This window comes from Eublepharis macularius, chromosome 17 (genome assembly GCF_028583425.1).
Source record: "Eublepharis macularius isolate TG4126 chromosome 17, MPM_Emac_v1.0, whole genome shotgun sequence".
Classification (NCBI taxonomy): domain Eukaryota; kingdom Metazoa; phylum Chordata; class Lepidosauria; order Squamata; family Eublepharidae; genus Eublepharis; species Eublepharis macularius.
The window spans coordinates 19,987,527-20,009,523 of NC_072806.1; the positions used below are offsets into that span (position 1 = coordinate 19,987,527).

General features: G+C 46.6%; 1 protein-coding gene and 1 non-coding gene across 2 annotated transcripts in view; one reads left to right on the forward strand and one right to left on the reverse strand.

Annotated features, from left to right (window-relative positions):
- The window catches only part of TMEM132E (transmembrane protein 132E), a 190,017-nt gene that overhangs the window by 56,794 nt on the left and 111,226 nt on the right, over window positions 1–21,997 (reverse strand). The gene's annotated exons all lie outside the window — the stretch shown is intronic.
- On the forward strand, window positions 8,587–8,658 carry TRNAT-GGU (transfer RNA threonine (anticodon GGU)). Its single transcript has one exon. It is a non-coding gene; the product is annotated as a tRNA-Thr (tRNA).

Consider the following 21,997-nt stretch of genomic DNA (forward strand, 5'->3'; position numbering starts at 1 on the left):
TTGTTTGCTACCGATGTGTGTATCCAACCCTTCAGGTTTTCCTGCACTCTTCTCCAGGCCTGCAACCCCGGCTGACTCGCAGAAAGACCACGTCTTGGATCATGCAGACCCTTGTAGGCTGGAGGGAGGAGGGAGGAGGAGATGAAATCGACCCCTTCCCTTAGCAGATGGCTACCAAACCCAGTCAGAGTGTGTGGGTCCTTGGATTAAGTTCCCAGGTTGCAACAGGTAAATTTGACTTATACCTGGAAAAGCAGGAATGGGCTGTGTAATGATTTTAAGCGTGTGTGCACCTTTAAATGCTTGGTGTGGTACAGATGAAGTGCAGGGGTGAAAGAGAGGGATGAGTGAGTGAGATGATTGGTTGATGACTGAGAGTGGGCGGAGTGAACGCAGTTTTAGACTGAGAGTGGAGAGAAAAGATTCAGTCAGGGCAAGAGAGGCAAGCTGTGTGTAGCCTTAGCATGTTTAAGCATTTCTGAGAAAAATATTGAGTCTGGTTTTAGCAGGCAAGCTGTGTGCAGCCTTGAGTATTTTTAAGCAGTTCTGAGAGAAATATTGAGCCAGGGCAAGAGAGGCGAGCTGTGTGCAGCCTGAGAGTGTCCATGTATTTTTGAGGGAAAGGCAACCTGTGTGGAAGCCTGAACTGTGTGTGTCTGTGTGAGACTATACATTCATTCGATTTGAAGCAGGCAAACTGTGTGTGAAGCCTGAGAGAAGAGCTTTGTGACTGTGTCTATGAAAAGAAACTTTAAAAACCAATAACACTCTTTGAAACCATCACACTTAAGAAATAATATGAAACCAATATGGTTCTTATAAAAATAAAAGTTTATTTTGTTGTTGTTTTTTTTAATATTCCAGAGTATCTGTCAGTCCTATATCCCATTCCTATCCTCAGGGCCACATAATACCACGAAGGAGCCTGACGCTTGGGCACATTACTAAAGGGGAAGTTTAAATAAAATATCTTGGAATATAATATTCCTGGTGGCAGCAATCTACCCAGAGGGTGTAAGAGAAAGATTAAAGGCAATATCTACCCAAGAGAAAGAAAGGGTCATAACAGGCTGGCTTTGCTGTTCCTTTTAGGAGATTCTAATCTGTTCTGTTCACAAGGTGAAAGGAGGTAGCACAGCCTTTTCCCTGCAATGCTAGATTTCTAGGGGCTTATTTTAATATACTGTAGCATTCACATTTGCACTAGTAAAAAAGAGCAAGATTCCAGTAACACTTATAAAACTAACAAAATTTGTGGTAGGGTATGAGCTTTCATGAGTCACAGCTCACTTCTTTTCTCCTGCTACAGACAGACTAACACGGCTACCCATCTTGATCTATCTCCATGTTTGCACTCATTTTCAAACATCCCAAGGTGATTCCTTTTGGTAAGTGTGAAATGGCGCAGTATGAAGTTAGAAGGCACATGGAGTTCGGTGTGACTCAGGGGTAGAGCACCGGCATTGCAGAACGTCCCAGATTCAATCCCCAGCATCTCCAGATAAAAAAGGATCAGGCGGTTAATGATAGGAAAGAATACTACCCGAGACTCTGGAGAGCCCCTGCCTGTCTGAGTGGACAATACTGGCCTTGATAGACCAATGTCTGACTCAATATAAGTCCACTTCATGTGTGGTCAGGATCCAGCAATGTTGCTGAAGCAAAGTAGGGTGGGGTCAGGCCCATGCCGGGTTGGTCAATGTCCCAGGAATTTTGTACATTGCCTCCAGCTCCATTACAAGAGGGCAGGTTATAAATGGAATGAATAAACAATCCCACCACCTCATCTTGTGTCAGGAGGAGATTTAGCTTGTCTATTATCACGCTTCCTCAGTTCCTAAGTCTGCCTCTCCTCTTGGCCCAAGCAGGTTTGCCCGACAAGCACCGGGACTGCTGTGCATTCCATGCCATGTCCATTTATCTCCGGCATAATCTCTCAGCAGAGAGCCATTGCTAATATCCCAATATTCTTGGCTCTTGCCGAAGTAACAGCTAAAGCCTCCAGACGCTCTTTGCATACCGCCGTGAGGCAGCCAGCCCACAAGCCAGTTTATTTCCTGCTACGCAAGGGACTGATAAACTAAAGGAGACATGCTGGTAAGCTACCATGTGTGTGTGTGTGTGTGTGTGCATGCGCATTGCCCTGGGGGAGGGAAAGAATTGTTTTCATTACAACAGGAGAACAGCGGCAGATGCCCAGCAAGGCTTTGGGACTGGGAGAATGTGAGCTACCCGGGAGCACTGCCCACTCTGGAGCATCTAGTGCTATCCATGGTGCTGACAATCCAGAGACCATCAGCATTTCTCCTGTCTCTTTAACATCAGGTTTATACTGGTTACTAGAGGCATGAGGTCAGACCTACTGAGAAACCCAAACTACCCTGCCATAAACCTGGAAGGACCCCCATAAGGAGAGAGTCAGTGCCATGCAAGGAAGCTCAGCAACTCTGGGGCATCCACGGGAAATGCTGCAGCAGAAAAACGCCACCCCAGCCCCCTGTGCATTCTCCTGGGGAGGTAGGATTTCATAGGCCTTGTTCACAATTTTAGCTGCAACTGGTAGTGCCGGAAGACAAGTCCAAGCAGCCCACTTTTGCCATTGGTGTCAATGCAGGTGGTGCTAGAATACATGCGCATGCACTAAGATATCACACAGAATGTAGCTACCTGAGATCCCTAATCTGGAGAGATCTGGAGTTGAACCTGGAATCTAAATGCTCTTCCACTGAGGACTACCCCCTCCACAAGAGATTTGACCAGCCCATGCAAACCTGTCATCCAGTTAGACTGTTGCCCAATCTAGGCCAGCCATGGCTGCATCCACACATTCAGTCATTGTTGCAACTGGATTGCCCTGCAGGAACAAGGCAGTCCAGGCACTGAATGATACAACAGTGTGATGCAAGCACATGACCCAACATTGTGCAGCTGCAGCCAATGTCTTCTCCAACTGCATGTAAATGTCTAGCATATTTCCCAACCCCATTATTCAAGACTAACTACAGAAGGCTGGGGTTGAACCTGGCACCTCCTGTAAACAGCAACAATGGAGCAACGGGCCTATTCCCAAGGCCTGTGGGCTTTACTCATAGAACAGGAGCAAATTCTATTGGGCATGGCTTTGATCTTCTGTTCCATCCCTCTGGGCTGCACGGCAGCAAAGGCAACGACCAACGGGATCCACATTTTATAGGGAGAGGGTGATGGGCAATCTGCACATCATTAATGGGACGTATGTTGCTGAGGATTCAAAGCACGGCTAGGTTCACAGCGCTGCTGCAGCCACAAGACATATGCACCTGTCAGGCAGACTAAATGCATAATCTAGTAATTCTCAAACCATGTGGCTGTGGCACACTGGTGTGCCAGAAGTTAATTCCTTAAAGGTTCGTGCAAGCTCAAGGCATCTGTCCACCGAGGAGAGTATCTGCTGCCCTTCTGCATGACTGACCACGTTGACCTTAAGCCTGCGTTTCAATCTGTTCCCAGCAGGGGGCAGGCCCCATCTCAGCATCTGGTCCGATTGGAGCATTCAATCTCTATCAACAGACAGATGCAGCAGAACAAAGAATGCTCAAGAGTGGACTGTTAAGTCTCTGCATGAATCAGTCTGGAAGCTCCTAATTTGATACACACATGCTCCAAGAAGGCCTGAAAGGGAGACTTGCTTCCTCCTTTGAGAAAAGGAAGGGACGAAAAGTTTGAAGTGCTTCCCAACTTTCCAGAAAGCTGATCATAAAGCACACTGTATGCATTCCTTTCAATGGAGAAGGCACACCGAGAACAGTGCCTCGTGCAGACAAACAATGGCAGGATCCTGTGAGAAGGAACAATCTATTCCTCTAACATACCCTATACTCTTTTCAGCTAATACACGGCGCAACTTCAATTCAATTCTGAAGGAACATATGCTTGTGATCAGAATGTATTCTCCTTGGAATCATCAAGGTTGGTGAGCAATGCCTACTTATATGGAGAGGCCATGACTCAGTGGTAGAGCATCTGCTCGGCATGCAGAAGGTCCCAGGTTTAATCCTTGGCATCTCCAGTTAAAAGGACCAGGCAGTCGGTGATGGGAAAGACTTCTGCCTGAGATCCTCGAAGGCCACTGCCAGTCAGAGAGAACAATGTTGAGAATTGGCTGCCAGCAGAGTACCAGATCAGGTTCAAGGTTTTGGTATTAACCTATAAAGCCCTATGCGGACTGGGACCAGCATATTTGCGGGACCGCCTCTCCCTATATATACCCTGGAGGATGCTTGGATCAACGGAGAAACAACTATTGGTGGTCCCTGGTCCCAGGGAGGCCTGCCTTGCCTCTACCAGAGCCAGGACCTTTTCGGGCTCCAATCTGGTGGAACTCTCTGCCTGTTGAAACCAGGGCCCAGCAGGTTATCTTGCCGCCAGGCCAGTAAGACAGAGATGTTCCTCAAGGCATATGGTTAAGGCTGGGCCAGGCCTCCACCGGCCGCAGAGGAGGTGAATGAGTTAAACCTCTTTATCAGATCTATCCACAACCCTGTGTTCATTTTTATAATTAACTAAGCAGTGACTGCCGCCACCAGGGGAAGCTATCTGTTGTAAATTTTGTATCAAACTGTATGATTTTATAATGTTTCTATGTGTTTTTATGGAACCGTATTTAATTATGTATTGTGTTTTAAATGGTGTCATCCGCCCTGACACCATTCCGCGGGGAGGGCAGAATAGAATAATTAATTAATCAAAGCTATTAATCAAGTAATTAATTAATCTAATTAATTAATCGAGAAAGAAAGAAAGAAAGAAAGAAAGAAAGAAAGAAAGAAAGAAAGAAAGAAAGAAAGAAAGAAAGAAAGAAAGGCTGCTTCTTGAGTTCGCTTAACATGGTTCCCTGTCTTAGAAAGTAATTTTGGTTTAATGCACGTAACGTTTTAATGCATTGGGATTTTTTTTTAGCAGAGCAACGCAGCCATTCCACTTAACATTCCCTAATGCACAAGGGTATTTTCCAGTGAGTGGGCTGGGCTGCTTTTACACCATACTAAAGCAAGTTCAAAATCTGGACCCAGTACCCAAAAGTGAATTAGAAAATCTGCATAATTCAAGTGGAAAAGCTTTATCTAGAAAAATGTATTTATTCTGCTAGTTTGCCCTACAGGAAGGGGGCATGCAGAGAGGGGGCATGCGGCTTCAGACAGCATCAAAACCCCATGCTTTGGCCGACCAGCCCTAGTCCAGCCTCCACCATCTCCAGCAAGAATCACATCTGCTTCTTATGCTGCAAGGATGTGCAGATGTCTATATGCACATCCTTGCATCTCTCACCCAGGGCATGTTTCCACTCCTTCCACCAGAAGCATGAGAACTGGTTGTGCAAATCCCCCTTGCCAGGGACCAAAGCCAGTTGCAGAGAGATCTGGCGCTTCTGAATTCACAACACATCCGGCGCGAAAAGTTCTGTCAATCCAGTTAGCCAGTTTTAAGAGACTCTGTGTCCTCCCCCTCCCTGCCCATCCCCGTCAGCTAAGATCCCGTCAACCCCATTATTGCATGCTGCGCACCCAGGAAGCCGTCCGTGATCTGCCACTTTCCCGACCTTTTAATCCGGATTACCTCCTGACCTCCCCATCTGCGCACTGACTCTCCGGTGGGCAGAAACACATTGAAATAGGTTTTTAGCCCTATCTATCCAGACCAGATTTAACTCATTGGGGAGGGGTCTCCTTGTGAGTTGGGGGAATTAGCACTCAAGGAGACACAGCAAGAGGAGGTAACTAAGGATGTCTCCACCAATGTATACCAGGATCGTTCCCTTGGAGAACTCTCTGAATGAACCAAGTGGCTACTCAACAGGAACGTTTTTTATTAAAGAAGCAGCAAGATAAACACACATAAAAACACACACAGCATACATGCTGGGAAGTCAGTGAGGAAAAGGGAGAGAGGTTCAGGGTAGGGCGATATTTGTCAGTCTAGGAGAGGGAGGGACATCCATAGACATCGCAGCTCAAGTGACGAGTGTTTCACAGCAGGTAGAAGGAGGCTCAGACATGCATCTGAAGGTGTGCATAGGATCCCAAGACACACACATGGCATATGGCTGGGGGCAGCCTGATTATAGAACAAACTGTATCCTGGGGCAGAATTACATCTTCTGCTCCCAAAACAATGACTTGATGGCTTGTCCGGAGGTGAAACAATGAACCGGGAAAGGTTTGATTGTGCATATCTGGGAGGAACTATGGGTGAAAAAAGGTGTGTGATGTCCTGCGACTGCCGGATGGGAAGAGCTTATCAGCTCCCTGAATAGCCCAGATCAGGAAAGGTGGGTGAGGAAGGTACGGAAGGGTGTTGATGAGATAAAGCAGGAACTCCTGGAAGCTCTCTTTGTTTTACTTAAGAGCTTCTCCGGGGTGTAGAGCTAGTCAGCCTGACACACTTCCTGGTAATTTTCCAACTCTAACCAGGGTTGGCATCTGTCCTGCCTGACTAGGCAGTATTTTGTGCTTATGGCACATGAGGAAGGGGCTTATGATATTTTGTATTCATAATCTTCCCTTTCAGTAAGGAGAAGGGGTATGACTGCTGACAGTGCCTTGGGGAGAGAGAAACTGTTCATGTCACCAGGGGAAGAATGGACTCTTTTGCATGAGGATCTCAGGCCAAAATAGATGAAAAGATAATAATGTTATTTTAGGAAGTAGCTGGTTTGTGAATTATGTTCCTGGGAGTACATTTGGCAGCAATTTTGCCTCCATCACTCATCCTAATCTGGTTGAAAAGAGGGTTAGACAGATCCATGGAGGGGAGGCCCATGAATGGCTACTAGCCATGGTGAGTAACGAGAACCTCCACATTCAGAGGCAGTATACCTTTGAATTCCAGTGTTAGGAGGCAACAGCAGGGGAGGACTTCAAACCCCATGCTCTGTTTGTTGGACCCTCCAGGGCAAGTGGTTGACCACCCTACAAAACGGGATGCTCGACTAGATGAACCACTGGTCCGATCTAGCAGGGCGGCTCTTATGTTCCAAGCTTCATTCGAATCTCCTTTATTTGAATGGCAAATTCTCCTTATTTCACAGTTCAGATTGACCAATCTGGATTCCTTCTTCAAGCTCACTTTGTAATTTAAAGACATTTCCTAACACAAGACGGTCGTCCTCCTGCCAGTCCTTGCCAGGGATTATTTCACAGTACAAAAACGTCATTCCTTTGCCCATTACATCCTACCGGCTCGGTCTTCGCTTCCGAGAGAAAACAGATCTACAACTATACAGGAAAAAAAGCAATGCTGGTCAAAGCCAGCAGGAGCAGATGCAGGTTATGAGATATCAACAGGGGAGGGGCAACAATCCATGAAGCCATCACAGGGCTGATTCCAAGCTGTTTTGCTCCAATTTAGCTTCCTTGCGGCATTCACACAACATCATCTTTTATCCATCCTGTTTCTGTGGTTTCCCCCACTTTGCTATGATCTTTCCTAAAGCTGGCTTCATGTGATCTTTTGGAAAAGACCAGGGCTTTTTTTCAGCGGGAACACGGTGGAACAGAGTTCTGGCACCTCTGAAAAATGGTCACATGGCTGGTGGCCCCGCCCCCTGATCTCCAGACAGAGGAGAGTTTAAATTGCCCTCCGCGCCACTGGAGCAGCACGGAGGGCAATCTAAACTCCCCTCTGTCTGGAGATCAGGGGGCGGGGTCACCGGCCATGTGACCATTTTCACCGAGGGCAATTTAAACTTTAAAAAACTCCCCCCTAGTTCCAGGTGACCCAAAGTGATGTCTTGAGTTCCACTATCTCTTTTCCCAGGAAAAAAGCCCTGGAAAAGACTATAGTGTATATGCTTTTGGACTCTGTGAGGATGGGAAGGCATGTGTGTTTCTCTCTCTCCCACCCATTTCAGCACCATTTTCTTCTACCTGCAGCCATGGTTCACAGAGGGACTTGTGGTCTTTAATTGTAAGTTATATCGAGCAGGACCCTGAAGACGCAGCATAGAAATATTCTAATTGGCTTTAATTGCTCGGCCACCGTCTTAACATATTCTTATTTCCATTAAATACAGAATGGTGGTTTTATTACTTAAGCTGCCTTGAAGGTATTTTATATCAGAAAGAAGGATCCAAATATTTCTGTGATGATCAGGATTCTACCTGGCATGTATGTGGCTCAGTGGCAGAGCATTTACTTTGTATGCCGACGGTCCCAGATTGATTCCTCCCAGTGACAACGTTACAGATAGAAGGAAAGGCCTTTCTCTTCCCAAGACTCTAGAGAGCTGCTGTCAGTCAGAAGAGACAATACAGAGCTGAACGGGCCACTAATCTGACTCTGTACAAAGCAGTTTCTTAATGGAAGGGGCCATAGTTCAGTGGTACAGCATCTGCTCTGCGTGCAAAACACGCCATGTTCAATCCAGTTTGCAGGGATTCGGAAAGCCCTTTCTCTGACCACCATCTCTGGAGAGATGCTGTCAATCAGAATAGAGACTACAGAGTCTATTAGAGTCCTTGGACCAGCAGTTCAGCTTCAGTCAAGGGCCATGTCTTATGTTCATATGGCACATAATGTCCTCCAGTTTTGCCATGTCACAAATACAATGGGGATGTGGCTCAGAGGCAGAGCATCTGCTTGGTATGCAAAGCGTCCCAGGTTCAATCCCTGGCATCACCAAAATAGGGGGGGCTGCCCGCTAGGAAGGCTTTGGCTATTGCCTAGGGCACTAAAGAGCAGAGGGATAGCACAGCTAGCAGCTCAGGCACAGGGGAGCAGCGAGCCAGGCAGATCCAGGCTCCCTTGCCTGCCGGTGAACTGGGAGTAAGTAGGGGAAATTGTGGTGAAACCCAAAAGTGATGCTACTTCTGGAGATGCTCTACAGATACCCAAATGTCTATGGTTTCTTCCACAGGGATTATGGGGATTTCTAGAGTATCGTCCAGCAGTGGCATCACTTCTGGGGTTTGCCCTATTTCCCCCCATTTTCTTCCATGGCATTGGTGGGCAATTAACCCCTAAGTCTGCTATCTGGTCAGTGCCTTAGGATGCAACCAGGTGAACTGGCCAGCCACCACGGTAGGAGTGCATTCGAACAGGTCCCATGTAGCGTGCAGCAAGCCCTTGGGCTAGCCCTGACCAATAACAACAACCACATTTGATTTATATAGCACTCTTCCGAACAACTTAACACCCTCTCAGAGTGGTTTACAAAAGTGTGTTATTATTATCCCCACAATGACTGCCCTGTGAGGTGGGTGGGGCTGAGAGAGCTCTGAGAGAGCTGTGACTGACCCAAGGTCACCCAGCTGGCTTCAAGCAGAGGAATGGGGAACCAAACCCAGCTCTCCAGATTAGAGTCCTGCCGCTCTTAACCACTACGCCAAACTGGCTTCCAAGATCAGGGGTCTGATTTCCTATAAGGCAGTTTCACATGTTCAAATATATGTGTCAGATCACAGCGACGTGTGCCCCTTGCTCCAGTCTCCATGTGATGAATTCCTTGTTTGAAATTGCCAAGCAGAAAATAAAAGTTGTCGTCAGTGCATAGATAAAAATAATTGTGTGGGCCATGAATCCCCAAATTTGGCATAAAATTTGGATTCTGTGCAGGGTAGGTTGTTGTTCAATTCTTTCAGATATAAAATACACAAATCCCTTGGAGACTCAGCATCCTTCCAGTCTGAGCCCAAGCCATTGCCCTGTGATTCTGCAGCCGTGCTCCCTGCTCCCAGGATCCAAGATCTCACTCATGTGCCTCTTCTTGCAAAAGGCACGAGAGGGCATCAGGAAGAAACATGCCAGCAGCGGCTCCTCCGTGCCCAAACCCATCTTCAATCAAGCCTGTTAAATACCCTGCAGTCTACAAGCACGGCAGTATTCCCAGGAGCCCGCTAGTAATTCAATTAAAAGCTTCAAGAGAAAGCAGTCCTTGACGCTACCTGTTTATTTCACAGCGAGAGTCCGGGAATTCTCAATAAACCATGTGAATACTCTTGAAATTTATTAGCATGATATATGGCCCCGGTGAAGACATGGCAAGAAAACATTTTGCTAAGATCTGAATATCTGCCCAACATTAAGTCAGACCACTGGATGATTCAACCTAGCGCCATCTACTCTGGGTAGCAGCAGTCCTCGAGGGGCTCAACTATTGTTATGAATGTATTTAGTTATCTATCCCCACTTTTCTCCCAAATGGGAGAATATTGCAATGTTGTTCTCTTCTCCTCCATATTAGCCTCTCAACAACACTGTGACGTAGGTTAGGCTGAGAGAGTGACCAGCCAGAGTCATCCAGCAGAGCGAAGAGTCGAACCTGGCCCTCCCAGAGCCTAGGCTGACACTCTAACCACTGCACAATACTGCCTCTTGGAATTCTTCAGCCCAAGCAGAACTGGGACCTTGTATAAGTACAACTACTGAGCCATGGTTCCTCTTCTAAAGAACATGTGAAGCTGCCTTATGTACTAATGGGTCCCTCCAGCCTAAGGCTTCAATCATCTCCAACTCTTCAGGCTCTCAGGCAGAGGTCTTGTCCAGTACCCAAGATACTTATTTTTGCAGACGCTAGGGTCTGAATCCGGGACTTTCTGCATGCAAGCAGAACATGTGGTCACTGCTATCTTCAAATTGCTATTTGATTTTTAAACATCCACTTTTTACTGAGCACCCAAAATCGCTCTAAATTGGTTGGAAATGCCTGGAGCAGGCACGCTCTCATGCTACTTTCCCCTGGGTGTTCCTCTCCTTTGAACGCCACCCAAACCCACTTGACAGAAAAACCCAACAACTTTTTTCAACTGTCCCCTCATGCTGGAGTGTTGGGGAGGGGGTGTGGCTCATCTTTCTAGGGTTCAAGCCCTGCTCATTTTGCCTGCCTGACTCTCAAAGCTGAGTGGGATCCGTGAGAGCTAAACTACAAGAGACGGGTTACACGAGGACGCTCAAGTGAAGGGAGTTGAAATGTTAGCCGGGAAGCTGAGTTTTAAAAGAGATCGGAAGGCTTTGTCAATTTCCCCTCTTTACAGAGCCAGGGAAGATCCACAGAGGGTTTGTTAATTTCCTCTTTGCCTCCCAAAGGCTCTGTCAGTTTCACCTCCCCTTCTAAGAAGCAAAGAGGAAATAAACCCTCTGAGGTTTGCTGGCTCTGTAGAGGGGGGAAATTGACAAAGCCTTCCGATCTCTTTTAAAACTCCGCTTCCCGGCTAACATTGCGACTCCCTTCACGTGCTCCTCCTCATGTAATTCCTCTCTTGTAGCTTGGCTCTGAGTGCACTAAATTGGATAGCAGATCCTTGGAGCATTCTTGCACTGGTGCCTGAGAACTGTAGCACGATCCAGTAAAGTCTCTGCTCGCACCCACATGAGTGTGACTGAATGAGCAGGAGCGAAAGCAGCACAAACAATGGAAACGTAACAAATTGTAAATGGTGCATGAGGTGCCCAAATTGTCCCACAGTGAATGCAATCCCAGCAAACCAGGAAACGGCAAGTCAATTGCACTCATCTGGTCGCCAGATCGTTTGTAGACAACTAGGCAGTGAGACGTCACGAAAGTTGGTTCTTTTTTACCATCTAGCCTCCATCTTTCTCCTATTCTTCTTTCAAGGAGCTTGAGGTGGTTTACATGGTTCTCTCTTTCTCCATTTTATCCTGTGAGGTGGGTCAAGATGAGAGCAACTGGGAGCTTTAGGGCTGAGTCAGGATAAGGCCCCAGATCCCCCCACCCCTGTCTTTAATGACTACACTACTCTGTCTGGTCTAATGATATATAGGGGTAGAAGACACAGGAAAGGCTTTTAGGGGCTAATATAGAAAGGCCAGGCAGACCGAACCTCTCCCCTCACCAGGCACATTGGGTGACAAGAAACTCACTCCCGATCTGGATTCATGTATGGCTTCCCATCTTACGGGGAATGGGAGAACAAATGCCTCTATTATAATACATTGGCAACAGAGCCTGTTTTTTTAAAAAAATGGGCCCTAGAAAACCCAGGAACGCTGGGCTTCTCGCCACCGCAGCTCCCAAGTGGAGGGGCAGGCAGGTTGTGTGGCCGTCCTGAGGCGGCGGCTCCCTCTGGAGGCCACATTGGCTACGACGCACTTTTTACCCTGGCGCTCCTGTGTAGGTGCACCTGGGAAAAAAGTGTATTGTCAGCATTATGGCTTCCTTTTTATATAGAAAGACTGTTATCCCACCCTTTTCCCAAAGCACTGAAGGTGGCACACACCTCCTTTCTCCATTATCCTTACAACCCTGTGAAATAGGTTAGGCTGAGAGGCAGAGGCCAGTACAGCAAACTTCATGACAGAGTGAGATTTGAAGGCCGGTCCTAGTCTGATTCTCCGACAAGGCCTTCTCCAGAGGCCTAATCCGGTATTAGGATTATTGTACTGTGGCAGTTTAGTGAATTGTTTACCTCTTATTCCCAGACCCAGAATCATTTTCTTCTCACACTGGTGAGATTCAAGGGCCTTTCTTTCAACCTGTGGTCTCCCTCCCGCCACACGGAGCTTCACTCTCACATCTCTGTCTTAGGTTTCCTTTTCTTGACCAGAATCAGTGAGGTCTGCTCTGTAGTTATAGAAATGGGGGAAGAGAAGAGAGAAAGAGAGAGAGACCCCCAATTACAGCAGCTGCTTGAGAATCGCTCTTTGGGAACGGAAAGCAGCCCTTTGTTCCATCACTATCTTTTTTTAAAAAACACCGGCTCAGAAGTAGCCAAGCAGAGCCTAAAAGGCAATTTGGGGGCAGGAGAAATAACCAAGCGAGGGGCTTGTCTTTCCTGGCCTAGCATTTGCATGGATGGATGGAGCAGCTTCAGTTGAGTGTTTAAGGTTGAGCGATAAGCCCATTACGTGCAGGGCTAATGGCAGCATGAGGGGACCCTTTGTGACACAGGCAAAGTACTGTGATAATCAGATGCTCCACTCCAGCGGCTGCTGAGGCCCATCCATCAAAGAGGGACTGTCTCCCATCCTCGTTTCTGCCGACTCAAGCTGCGCTAATAATCCTGGGCAACAAATCCACAAGACATTTGGGGGCCTCATAACACAGGGCAAGGTCCATCACATGCAGCGTGGCTGCTCCCATTGGTTTCAAAGCAGCTAGTACATAGGGTTGCCAGGTCCAGCCTGGGAAATTCCTGGAGATTTGGGGGTGGAGCCTGTAGAGAGCGGGGACTGGGGTGCGGAGGGGCCTCAGAAGGATATAATACCATAGTGCTTACCCTTCAAAGCAGCAATTTTCTCCAGGGGAATTGATCTCTGTTGCCAGGAGACCAGCTGTAATTCCAGGAGATCTCCAGCTACCACCTGGAGGCTGGCAATCCTACCCTTGCAGGAGATCAGCTGAGGAACAATCACAACCATAGCCAGAGAGGAGGTCCCCCACAGGAATAGCCCAGGCCCATTCGCCGAATTTTCCACTCTCGTGAAAAAGCCGAGCTGTTCCTTTCGGTTTCAATGCAACTCGCACAGGCTAGCTGAAGGAAGCAAGGGAGCCTAGGCCATATATTCCAGTGGGCTCCTGCCTATTTCCTCATTAAAAAACACAGCTGTTCCCATTGGTTTCAGTGCAGCTTATGCTGGAGAATGGCCCAGTAGACTACTGTGATCATAGCCGCATAGGAAGGCTCCTGCAAGGATAGTCCAGGCCTCTTCACCGAATTTTCTACTCTCATTTAAAAAAACATGCAGAAAATGTTCGGCCCGAGTCCTCAGAAAGAAATCAATGTATTTTTGCTTTCCAGCCTTCCAGCGCATGAGGCCGAAAGTGTTGGGCTGACTGACAAGCACTGGGCACTTAGTTTTCAATTTCATAAGTGCAACGTTTTTGGAATATTCAATGCCATTGACTAGGCTGACATCTTATTAAGTTATCGTGTGCACTTAGATTTCACCAGCTCGGCACTGAGCCCCTCATCAAAACATTTCCGGACTGAGGACTGCTTTCCGTCCACTATGCTGCCCTTACGGATGCCCAGAATCAGCTGTCGGAGACATTCTCCTGGTAGAGTCACCTCTAGGCAACACCTGTTGACAAACCACAGAAGCCAGGCTTGAGACCCAAGTTCAAGCCCCCCTGTCTCTGCCTCAGATTCCCTCTGGAGCCATGGGCATGTTACCCAGCCTCAGTTTGCTCTTCATGAAGCAAGAAGAATAGTGATTTTCCTCACAGATTTTTTTTAAAGGTGGTATAAGAAAAGAAGCTCTGCTGTGCCCTCCCTTTTTGAAAGCACAGAAGAACCGCTTTGCTGGATCAGACCAAAGGTTTATCCAGTTCAGCAACCTGTTCCCAAAAGCAGCTGGCCAGATCTCCTCAGGTAGCCTACAGGAAAGGCATGAATGCAACAGTCCTCCTCTCGTATTGGTCCTGAGCATGAACACATGCATCTGCTTTATACCGAATCAAACCGTTGATTTATCAAGGTCGGGATTGTCTACTCGGACAGGCAGCAACTCTGCCGAATCTCAGATGGAGATCCTTCACATCACCCGCAACCCGATCCTTTTAACTGGAGATACCGGGGATTGAACCGGGAAACTTCTGTATGCCAAACCAATGTTCTGCCTCTATGCTAGGCCCCTCTGGGCTAGTACTCAGATATACTATTCTGTAGGTAAAGGTTCCACTTAGCCTTCAAACACCACTTTAACCAGCCTTTTACTATGAAGCCTCAGGCCAGACTATGAAGACATTTTGCACCTAATAATAATAACAACAACAATAACAACATTTGAGTTATATACCACCCTTCAGGACAACTTAATGCCACACTCAGACTGGTTTACAGAGCAGTTTACCTCACAACAGTCACCCTGTGAGGTGGGTGGGGCTGAGAGAGCTCTGAGAAGCTGTGACTGACCCAAGGTCACCCAGCTGGCTTCAAGTGAAGGAGTGGGGAATCAAACCCGGTTCTCCAGATTAGAGTCCTGCTGCTCTTAACCACTACACCAAACTGGCTCTCTGATAAGTTCCCAAGTTCTGCCCACCCCCAATGCAAATTAGTGCAGACTTCAGTTTAGTAAACGCAGCCTTGCTGGGAGACTCTCGGGAGCAAACCACACTTGCAGAAAGGGCAGCTTCTCTTCCCGGTTCCGGGCCATTTGTGAACCTCCAATGGAGTCACCATGACGACCAAGGCAAAAGGCAAGGACTGCAGGCAGGTGAAAACCAGGCCCCGGTTCCTGCCTCAGACTAAGCCTGCTGGACCATGAAATAACTTCTTTCTCCCAGCGTCCCTTGCCAACACCCTTCTTGGCTAACTGGCTTTGTGTCTCTCTCTGGGGCAGAGAAAACATGGTCAACCAGGAGCAACACAGCCAGGGTGGACACAGATAAAAGACGCAGAGAGGAAAACAATCTCTGTGCAGTTTTGTCGACCGAAGGCCAATGCGGAGAGCAAAGCCAGGTATGCTCTGAGCTGTGTAATTCTTCATTCTGCATTCAAGAGAGCCATATTCTATACCCTGAAATATGCATATTTCAATGGTACCAAATTAATATTTATATATCTATAGAAATTCCAATCAGAATTGTATGTATATATTTTTAAATTTTGTACTCATACCCCACCTTTCCACCGTTCCGGGCAGCATCTGAATGAATCAAAGACACAGATGTAATTATTGTATGATTCCGCCACCCCCTGCCTCAAGTGGCAAGAAGTTCCAGAGGCAGCGCTATCTGGTTTTGTTCCCCTTGGAAGAGGAGTGCCGGAGACTTCTCTAACAGTTGCTTATAGGCACAGTATAAATGAAGCCCAAGGCAGGGGATCCACACAGGAGATCACTAAAGACCCCCTGTTGTCCGGGGAGGGCGGCTTGCTTTCAACCAGCTCAAAGCACGTTTTACCTCTCAACCCGCCCCCACACTTTTGCAGGTGGAAGCGTTCATTCAAGAAACATCCATGGCCATTAAAGCAAAAAAAGCCATCAAAGTTCTTTTGTGTTAAATGTCCATCTGGAGTCACTTTAGACAAAACCATAGCAACAGAACGTTTTGCTCTTCCAAGATGGAGAACGAGTGTGGCACAGTGGTTACAGAACCCAGTGTAAAGACTGGGGAGGGGGATTTTGAAATGGGAGGGGCTCTGTTTTTTGCCCCTTAAGGATTTTTCCAATGGAAGAACTGGGACATCTGGGGGAGTGCTGAAAACACCTCCTATGCTCTCCCCTTCCCCTTTTGGAACGAGTGCAAAGCTTTCTAAAGCAAGGTTTTACTCATTCAAAATGTGCAGTATGAAAATGTTTACGTAGGAGAGTCAACATCATTAGATAATGAGAACTCCCATGTATAACTGCAGAGAGACACACAACATATTTTCAAGGATATGTTGGTTTAAATGTCAATTAATTTGGCAACAATTACTGTGCCAGACTGTTCTTGAGAATAACACATCATTAAAGAATCCAGTATTTTTTACATGATAAACCTTAACGTGAGATATTCAGATATGCTGGTAATCCTATTGTGACTATACAAGACTATTTCTGTCCCAGTAATATACTTTCTTTTGCTTAATACAAAATTTGTTTTCTAATTTCATCCCCTGCCTCCTTCTCTAAGGGCAAAAATTAAAAGAGCTAAGGCAGTGGAGGATCCAACATTTTGCAGCTCTCTAACATTGGGTATATAATATTTGCCTTTTGGCTTGTAGAAAATGAAAGCATTTATACTTTTAAATTCCATAATCCCATTGTACAATTAGTAAGTTATAAATGATGCATTTTACATTGTTAAAGCAATAAAATAAGTCATTTCCTTTGGGGGGGAAATGCCATGCTGTCTCCTGAAAAACGGAACCAAAAGCCAAACACGCAAAAGCAATTACTGGCCCAAAGCCTCCAAATGCAGACAGACCCAACAAACCCAACAGAACCAACATCAAATCAGAGAATTTCAACAGAACCACAGGCCAACATGGCCAGCCCAACACAACCAATGTCAAACCAGAGAATCCAAGTCAAACTCGTTTAAGCAAGGGACATTTTGCAAGCCCAACAGAACCAATCTCAAACCAGAGAATTCAATGGTTATGATTGGGCAGACAGTTCTAGCACTCCCTCTAACATCTAATCCCATTGCCTAGGAAAGCTGCCTCCCACCCTCTGCCCTATCGCCTGGGAATCCTGTAAAACTGACGAAAAACCACTTAAAATGCTGGTCTTGAATATTATCCAAAATCTTGGAGGCCCAATTATCACTATTCTTGAAAACCTTAATATCACTTCAGGTGCCCAAATACCCTGATCTGGATAGCCTAGGCAAGCCTGATCTTATCAGATCTTGGCTGTTAAGCACAGTTGGCCTTGGTTAGTAATTGGATGGGAGACTTCCAAAGAACAAGGTTGCAAAGGCAGGCAATCGCAAACCACCTCTGCAAGTCTCTTGCCTTGAAAACCCCAGCAGGGGGCCTCCATAAGTCAGCGATGACTTGACAGTACATTCCACTGCCACCACCCAAATTTATCCAAATAATACTAATCTGATTCCACCCCCCACCCCCCCGATATATACTTGGACTAAGAGGGAAGGCAGCATGATATAGTCCAATCGCATCAGATCTCGGAAGCTAAGCAGGGTCAGTACTTGGATGGAAGAATAACAAGGAAGACTCTGCAGAGGAAGGCAATGGCAACCCACCTCTGCTTCTCACTTGCTTTGAAAGGCCCAGCAGAGGTCACCATAAGTCAGTTGTGACTTGACGGCACTTTACACACATGGATATACCTGGACCAGAAATAACCCAACACACATCGCAACAACACACACCCAACAGTGGTGCCAGAACCAGAAGGAAGGTGACTGGCCAGTAGATTAAACGTGGTATTATTTAGCAAGCAGGCAGCAAGGGAGCGGGCTGTTTCTGCAATAGCAGCAGCAGTTGGAAACAGTCATTTGCATATTCATTTATCCATTAATTTGAAGTTATATTCTGCCCTGCCTTGGCAGCGAGCGGTGGGTAACAATAGATTAAGAGGCACAGATAACAGATCTCGTTAAATTTCAACTCAAATCCAATTAAAAATTGCTAAACACATAACTGTTTCAGAAAACTCCTTAATTTCAGCACGGCTCTCCCACGCCAGCTCCAGTAGAACCCTATGGCTCTTGTGAGAATAATTCTGGCCATTTACAGATGCAAGCCGTCACAATACAACTCTCAAGGGGTGGTTCACACATGCAGGAACAGACCTCACAGGGTTACTCCCACGTGCAAACGCGGCCAGCTCGGAGCGATTAACAGTCTACCGTGGACTGAGAGTCTCTCTACATGAGACATCTGACACGTGAAGAATACGTGTGGGGAGAGGCAATGTTAGCCGGGAAGGGTAGTTTAAAAAGACAGAGCAAGGCAACGGCTTTGCTATACACTGGAGTTGTGTGGACAGGTTGTGAAATGCCAGAAGGGACACTTCAGCCCATTTTAACCTCTCCAGGTCCAAGCTTGGCTCTGGAAGGCAGCTCCAGCCCATTTCCATTCCTTGCTGCCTTCTGGTTGCGGTCCTACACAGTTTTAGACAGGAGAGGTGAAATTTTAAACTACACTTCCCAGTTAACATTGTGTCTCCCTAAACTTGATGAACATGTGCCGAGGCGTCTTGTGTAGAGAGACTCTCAGTTACAAGATTAGCCAAATTCAATGGCTCTAGCAGAAAAACAGTATAGAAAAATAATGAAATTAAAAGAAACAAAAAGTGGAGACTCCACATTCAGAGGCAGTCTACTTGCAAGTCCTACCTACAAGAGACAAGCAAAAGGAGAGAAGCCATTACCTTTGGGACTAGTTTGCTGATCATGCACACCTCCTGATTTTGGCCCATAAAACTGTTGTTTAAAGCACAGTAGGAGGCTATACTGGACTTTTTGGAGCCAGTACGAAACCTTTGCTATAAACAGTACTGCAAAAAAAAGGAAAGGAAAGGTGGCTGGCAACTCTTAATCTGGAAGGCTTCCCAGAGCCTTACAGCTCCCTCTAATGAGAGAGAAAGGTAGACTTGGAGTTTATGATTCAACCCATTATGCAGCATGTGAATAAACACAACCTTCTTGGCACTTCTGTGAAGTCAGCGTTTAAAGAAGTGCAAGGAAAATGGCCACATTGGGAGCAGCCATGAATCAGGAGCATTAATTAGAAGCTTCCAAATGCCTTCTTTCTCACAGGCCAGTGGTTTCCCATACAACGTTTCTCGGAGACTCTGAGGCTCTGCCAAAACTTACCAAGCTCACCTGCCCCTAGCCATCTCTCCCCCACCTCCACAAGCAGGATGCACCTGTAGGGAAGCACTGAGCATGTGCTGTGACGCATTGATAGCACATCCTGAAGTCATGCCCACAAATGGACGGAGCTGCTTAGAATGTGCCCCAGAATTCTCTGTGATGATCAAGGGCTCCACGGCAAATACGCAAGGGTTCTTTATGAGGGAACAACGCTTCACAAGCGGCAAAGAGATATGCCCTATGCTCACAACATGTAGAAACACTGGGAGGTGGCACAGCAAATAAGCCCTCTGTCCAAAATAGAGGATAATAGTCCCAGCTTTCCTTACAGGGTTATTGTAAGGTTTACAAGTTATTGTGTGTGAGCTACTTAAATGCTAAGTATTTTCTGAATTAAAACAGAAGTATGTACTAGACACTTCTACTCCCAAACCAAGGTCAATGCTTAAACTCATCTCCCATGCACCAACTGTTATGTGTCATACATAGTCTCTTTCTGGTCCAACTACTTCCAAACAGCATATCTGCTGTTCTGCTTAAAGATGGACCAAGGGTGAAGGAGATAACTACGCTAGAAGCAGTTTGTAATAAAATTTCCGCAGATGCTGCAGAGGAAATGGCAGGTCACCTGGAGCTTTAGCATTCAGGCACATGCACTGAAATGCATTGTGCGCTCAGGTCAAGATTCACCCATCCTGGGATGTAACTTCCACAATCTTGCACTGAAATCTGAAGAATGACAATACTAACAAGTTAAAACTGACACATTTTAATACAGCAAAGGGCAAAAATTGGAACGAGACATAATTACTGGGCTGAGGTTTATATGCCACTGTTTTTATTGATCTGTAATTCACTGCCGTTTTTTAAACAATATAGCCACTTTTACGATGATTGCTTTTCCAACAAAGATGTTCTGGAATGCATCAGACTGCATCGCCTGGGGCCACTTTTATCTATCTAGTAGATTTTATTCACATCCTTCCTGGAAGGAGCCCGGGGCAGGGTACTCAGTTCTCCCTTCTCATTTTGTCTGCACAACGTTCCTGTGAGGTAGGCAATTCTGAGAGAGTGTGATTGAGCCCAAGGTCAACCAATGGAGTGGGGGAGAGTTGCAGCTGTATCTCCCAGATCCTAGCAGTCCAGCACTCTGACCAGAAGACCACACTGGCTCTTATAGGTTCTCACTTTTAAAGCCCTTCCCATTCTGAAAGGACTGTTCCCTCCCCCCATCTCACATAACAAGGGCCGTTTCCACACAGCTTAACTTCCTTCGGAACGACCCTGAACATCATGCAAAAAACGTGGAAGAGCGCGTTTTCTCGCACAAGATTTGCGCGACATCACGAGAAAATGCGAGAAAACGCGATCTTCCACGTTTTTTGCATGATGTTCTGGGTCGTTCCGAGCAGGGCTTTTTTTCTGGGAAAAGAAGTGGTGGAACTCAGTGGGTTGCCCTCGGAGAAAATGGTCACATGGCTGGTGGCCCCGCCCCCTGATCTCCAGACAGAGGGGAGTTTAGATTGCCCACCACGCCGCAGAGCGGCCCGGAGGGCAATCTCAACTCCCCTCTGTCTGGAGATCAGGGGGCGGGGCCACCAGCCATGTGACCATTTTCAAGAGGTTCCGGAACTCTGTTCCCCCGCATTCCTGCTGAAAAAAAGCCCTGGTTCCAAGGGAAGGTAAGCCATGTGGAAATGGTCAAGGACTCTTCTCTTCTCCGCAGAGTTGTTCTCTGAGGAGGAGGGACATTCTCCAATAATCTTGCTGGAAAGCCATCTAATCTTCCTATAGCAGGCCATGGATGGAGAATGAATTGCAGCCTAGAATCAACCCAAGGGGACTGACAGGGAGACATGTGTAACCGATTGGACTCCATTTTGGATGGATGCAATTGACTGCCACTGGCCGGTCACTTGCTGCAGTAGCTCCGAATTTTTGGGGAAACCTTCTGAAGGTAGCAAGGAAGACACCTTCCTTGTTACTTTAAAGCAAAAGTACCAAGCAGAACTTTTTAAGAGGACACACCAGGGGTGTTTGATATGGGGTGGGGTTGTTATTGGTTGATCTGCTTGACTGTTTTCATGACATTGTATCATTTTTTAATTTGAATGTTTATTGTTAGCCACTTTGGGTCCCATTCACGAAGGGATAAAAGCGTTCTAAACAAATATAACAAGTCAAAGTCAGTCAGCACATGCTCGGAAGCATCCTTTTGATTATGCCCAAAGATAAATTCAAGAAGTTAAGCGAGGGTGAATCCCGATCTTGCTCTCTGTCCCCTAATATGCTTAATTAGCATCTGCTTATCAGATTTCTTTTGGCAAGAAATCTTAGACATCATCAGAAATCTAACAGGGGATGCTTGACCTTTTAATCCCAAAGTGATCTAGCTTGGCTATCTGAAAGATGTGGTAAATATCACTGATTGGGAATTACTGATGTATTTGTTATCTAATGCTAAACTGGATATTGCCTTCTGAGGGGGGAGGATCAGATTCTCCTTCTTTGTCAGAGAAGCTTAGAAGAGTTCCGTCAAATGCTTTCATGTCTAAAATGACATAATTTAAAAGATCAGTAAAAAAAATGAATCAGCCCAAAAACCTTCCCGGAAAAAAAACCAGATTTCATTTCATAGAATCATAGAGTTGGAAGGTACCTCCAGGGGTCATCTAGCCCGCCCACCCACCCACCCCCCGCACAATACAGGAAATTCACAACTACCTCCCCTCACCCCCACTCCACCCTCAGGGACCCCCCGCTCCATGCCCAGAAACTATTATTGACTAT